This window comes from Salvelinus alpinus, chromosome 16, assembly GCF_045679555.1.
Source record: "Salvelinus alpinus chromosome 16, SLU_Salpinus.1, whole genome shotgun sequence".
NCBI classification, from domain to species: Eukaryota; Metazoa; Chordata; class Actinopteri; order Salmoniformes; family Salmonidae; genus Salvelinus; species Salvelinus alpinus.
The window spans coordinates 9,278,029-9,284,028 of NC_092101.1; positions in this window are offsets into that span (position 1 = coordinate 9,278,029).

Genomic DNA, 6,000 nt, shown 5'->3' on the forward strand with positions numbered 1-6,000 from the left:
TATAGATGTGTGTGGAACCAATATTGAACTTATGCATTGCACTACTGTAGGCCTACTACCAAGAACCCCTCACGGTATCCTTCTGCTGGAGATGAGAGACCAGACACAGTGATTACTAGTTACCAACAGCCCATGATATAGGAAATAACCCCAAATCCTCCTTATTGCAATGCATACCGTTGATCAAGTGACAAATTATACAAAATGCACTATTATATAATAATTAGGTGGGTGCTTACATTTGTCCTGTTTCACACATGTACAAGTGTGTGAACTGTAAATTGGATTGATGTGCAAAACAACAGCAACCCTGGAGCAATTAGGGTTAAGTGCCTTGCTCAAGGGCATATAGACTGATTGTCACCTAGTTGGTTGTAGGGATTCAAACCAACAACCTTTCAATTACTGGCCCAATGCTCTTAACCAATAAGCTACCTGCCACCCAACAAAACAGGTCACCGAGCTCCACATCTATGGTCCATTCCAAACAATATGAAAAGATGTAATTAGGAATATGATGTAAATAATGTTATCGGGTCTTCTGCATTCTTCACAGCGTGCTACGCATCTATCTCTGCCAGACAGAGCCTGTGTCTGTCTCTTTGATCAAGGTTGCCAATCTTTGCTCAGGAACAGTTCCTGGTCCTTAAGAAATGCCTCTCGCTACTGTCAGAGAGCAGCTGTTTGCTGAAGAGGCCTCTGCAGTGCAGCAGTTGACCAGTAGATAGAGCCATAGGTCTTATACGAATGTTTGTGGCTTACAGTATGATGACAATGTTCCTCACTGACCCTAGAGGCCAGCCAATCAAGGTCTGGGTGTTGTTTAGTTGTTTTTGTGCTAGGTTGAGACAGGAGCCTGCACATTCTGCAGCCCTCCAGGCAGGGATGGACTGGCCAAAGGGCAATTCTGGCAAATGTGTAGGAAATGCTTTTGATCCCAGTTTGTCAATGGTTGAAGAGCATGAGCTACTGAGTTCAGCATCTTCTTCACCCTCACAACCCATACTCGTACAGTGCATTCAGAAAGTATTCAGACCCCTTCCCTTTTTCCACATTTTGTTACGTTACAGCCTTATTCTAAAATGTATTGAAATATATTCTTCCTCATTCTACACACAATACCCCATAATGACAAAGCAAAAACAGGATTTTAGAAATGTTTGCTAATTTATAAAAAAATAAAAAAATAGAAATACCTTATTTACATAAGTATATAAGATACACAAGAAAATATTTAAAATATTCCTATAATTGTAATATCATATTTGATAATAATTGTGCTAATAAATCTATTCATTTTAATTTACGTCTCAATAACATTGAAATAGACTACCAGTCAAAAGTTAGGACACACCTAGTCATTCAAGGGTTTTTCTTTATTTGTACTATTTTCTACATTTTAAAATAATAGTGAAGACATCAAAACTATGAAATAACACACATGGAATCATGCAGTCACCAAAAAAGTTACCACATGATTCCATGTGTGTTATTTTATAGTTTTGATGTCTTCACTATTATTCTACAATGCAGAAAATAGCCAAAATAAAGAAAAACCCTCGAAGTAGTATATCCAAACGTTTGACTGGTACTGTATATAAATTCAATATCAAGCTATTTTGATTGTTTTTTTGTTTTCTAGTTAGATATTGAGAGCACAGAGGAGCAGTAATGAAGTCTGCTCTTATCTCTAGATTCCTTGACTTAGCTAGTGCCTAATCTGGTAATTATAACATAGTTGAAATAGTTCGAGTATTTGCAAGTACTGTAAAATCCAAGTATTGTAAAAGGATGTGGTACCAAAATGATTCCCTTTATGGTGAGTCAGTATGTACATTGCCTGTTCCAGGTATAAGATACATACAGTTGAAGTCGGAAGTTTACATACACTTAGGTTGGAGTCATTAAAACTCATTTTTCAACCACTCCACACATTTCTTGTTAACAAACTATAGTTTTGGCAAGTCAGTTAGGACATCTACTTTGTGCATGACACAAGTAATTTTTCCAATAATTGTTTACAGACAGATTATTTCACTTATAATTCACTGTGTCACAATTCCAGTGGGTCAGAAGTTTGCATACACGAAGTTGACAGTGCCTTTAAACAGCTTGGAAAATTCCAGAAAATGATGTCATGGCCTTAGAAGCTTCTCATATGCTAATTGACATAATTTGAGTCAATTGGAGGTGTACCTGAGGATGTATTTCAAGGCCTACCTTCAAACTCAGTGCCTCTTTGCTTGTCATCATGAGAAAATCAAAAGAAATCAGCCAGGACCTCAGAAAACTAATTGTAGACCTCCACAAGTCTGGTTCAACCTTGGGAGCAATTTCCAAACGCCTGAAGTTACCACGTTCATCTGTACAAACAATAGTATGCAAGTATAAACACCATGGGACCACGCAGCCATCATACTGCTCAGGAAGGAGACGTGTTCTGTCTCCTAGAGATGAATGTACTTTGGTGCAAAAAGTGCAAATCAATCCCAGAACAACAGCAAAGGACCTTGTGAAGATGCTGGAGGAAACAGGTACAAAAGTATCTATTTCCACAATAAAACGAGTCCTATATCGACATAACCTGAAAGGCTGCTCAGCAAGGAAGAAGCCACTGCTCCAAAACCGCCATAAAAAAGCCAGACTACGGTTTCAACTGCACATGGGGACAAAGATCGTACTTATTGGAGAAATGTCCTCTGGTCTGATGAAACAAAAATAGAACCGTTTGGCCATAATGACCATCTTTATGTTTGGAGGAAAAAGGGGGAGGCTTGCAAGCCAAAGAACACCATCCCAACTGTGAAGCATGGGGGTGGCAGCATCATGTTGTGGGGGTGCTTTTCTGCAGGAGGGACTGGTGCACTTCACAAAATAGATGGCATCATGAGGCAGGAAAATTATGTGGATATATTGAACAACATCTCAAGACATCAGTCATTAAAGCTTGGTCGCAAATGAGTCTTCCAAATGGACAATGACCCCAAGCATACTTCCAAAGTTGTGGCAAAATGGCTTAAGGACAACAAAGTCAAGGTATTGGAGTGGCCAACACAAAGCCCTGACCTCAAACCTATAGAAAATTTGTGGGCAGAACTGAAAAAGCGTGTGCGAGCAAAGAGGCCTACAAACCTGCTCTGTCAGGAGGAATTGGCCAGAATTCACCCAACTTATTGTGGGAAGCTTGTGGAAGGCTACCCGAAGCGTTTGAACCAAGTTAACAATTTAAAGGCAATGCTACCAAATACTAATTGAGTGTATGTACACTTCTGACCCACTGGGAATGTGATGAAAGAAATAAAAGCTGAAATAAATCATTCTCTCTACTATTATTCTGACATTTCACATTCTTAAAATAAAGTGGTGATCCTAGCTGACCTAAGACAGGGAATTTTTACTCGGATTAAATGTCAGGAATTGTGAAAACTGAGTTTAAATGTATTTGGCTAAGGTGTATGTAAACTGCCGACTTCAACTGTATGCCGGGAGGGCCCCCGACCCCAAATAATAGGGAACTCAGTTGGCGTCAACTTACTGAGAGTAAGAATAGTAGAATACACACGGTGCAATTTTGAAATTGTTTTTTCTCTTGTTACTTTCAGAAAGTATTAACACCTCTTTACTTTTCCCACATGTTGTTGTGTTGCAGCCAGAATTTTAAATTGAGATATACACACAATACCCCATAATGTCAAAGAGTACATTTTGTTAGTTTAATTTTTTTTTTAACTAATCAAAAACTAAAAGCTGAAATGTCTTGAGTCAATAAGTATTCAATGTATTCGTTATCCCAGTTAGTGTGGATTTTAGCATGTAAATATTGGTTGGGCAATGCCAGCAACAATAAAAACAAAGTGGGATGCATGCCAGCAAAGCTACAAAACAACATTAAACAATATATTAATTGCACTATAACGGTGACAAACGGTGCCCACAAGCTGTTAGTGTAACCGATGTGAAATGGCTAGCTAGTTAGCGGTGGTGCACGCTAATAGCGTTCAATCGGTGATGTCACTTGCTCTGAGACCTTGAAGTAGTTGTTCCCCTTGCTCTGCAAGGGCCGTGTCTTTTGTGGTGCAATGGGTAACGATGCTTCGAGGGTGGCTGTTGTTGATGTGTGCAGAGGGTCCCTGGTTCGAGCTCAGGTTGGGGCGAGGAGAGGGACGGAAGCCATGCTGTTACATTAGGGCCTACATAAAGCTGTCCCAGCAGCAGAGCTTTCTTTTCAGCACCTTACCACTTACCGCTGCTACACCTGGCTATCAGCGGAGCCTTGTCTGGCAGCAAAACAGTTCATTCAGCCTCATTTACTGCCTTTAAAAAAAACATAGCTGATATGGCTAACTTGCCTAAACAAATGTGGTTTCTCATGACAATTGAGATGTACAAACTATGGCATAAGTGGACGACAAGCAGATTAGAGGCAATCCGTAATTTTGATTAAGAGGTTAATGAGCGAGCTGGGATGGACGTAGTCAATATAACTATTTGTTTATTACTTTTGAAATGTACAGCGACAGAATTCAGAACTTGGGCCGTTTTTACCGGCCAAGTTGGGCCGTTCTGCCCCTGAACAAGGCAGTTAACCCACTGTTCCTAGGCTGTCATTGTAAACAAAAATGTGTTCTTAACTGACTTGCCTAGTTAATTAAAGGTTACATTTAAATTAAATTTAAAAAATACAGTGTTCTCCCTGTACACCAAGTCAGAACCATAGGATAAATAAAGGAGGCATGCTTGCAGACAATGAAAGTTCTTTCAATATTTGAAGATTTCATTTCTCTAAAACAGGTTATAGGCTACATGTGCACCAAGTCAGATCATGCTTCATTGACAGCATGGTCAATGTTGAATGTTTATCAATTTAAACTTGGAAAAGAGCCCCGTTATCCCAGATATAGGACCACACAGACACTCCACTGAATAGCAGGCTAGTGATTGCTTTGCAATGCTTGCAGTTAGCCACTGATTTCTTCCAAACCACTCAGATGAATTTGCGATTTCCAACTTGTTGTGTAATGTTTATGTCAAATGGCCAATGAGCACCGATATGTTTTATCTATAATTTCTCTTCATTACTTCTCTTCATATGACAAGGATTAAAAAATATTTTCCAGTAGATTGTCGACTTGATTCATGATGATCACGGCTAGTTAAGATTTTGAAAGTATGATGTTGACATGTTCAGTCAAATCAAAGCTACTGTACATATAATGTGATTTGACATCATTTTATCTGTGGCCAATGACCTTGAGCCATCTTGGATTGGCACTTCTAATGTAACTCTATGGCAGCACCCAGGGGGATAGAATTTTTGCGCTCTACCCCGATCACTGAGCCAATCCCGGTGCAACGCTTCTTATTTTCTGCTGGCTTGCCCCACCACCACAGAAAGCACTGAGCTAGGCTGAAACACCTGCATTTTGGAGCTTTCTTACTCAAGAAAACAAAAAAGCGACCATGTATGTATGCGGCTTTATCAACTCAGTGATATAGATTTTTTTTACATTGTTTGCGAACTGATATGTGACACGTATTAATGCCAAAATAACATGCAAAACAGGCAAGCCTTTTTTTTTTGCAAAAAATGTGGGGCTCAAAACAGGTGGGGTTCTGTCCCACCTGCCCTGAATGACGGGTCGCCACTGATGCCAGGCCTAAATAAGTTCAGGAGTAAGAATGTACTTAACAAATCGAATAATACGTTGCATGGATGCGTTCTGTGTTCAATAAAAGTGGTTAACATGATTTTTGAATGACTACCCCAACTCTGTACCGCACACATACAATTATCTGTAAGGTCCCTCAAACGAGTAATGCATTTCAAGGACAGATTCAACCACAAGGTGAGGTTTGTCAATGCCTTATAAAGAAGGGCACCGATTGGTAGATGTATAAAATAAAAAAAAGCAGATGCTGAATATCCCTTTGAGCTTGGTGAAGTTATTAATTACACTTTGGATGATGTATCAATACACCAAATCACTACAAAGACACAGG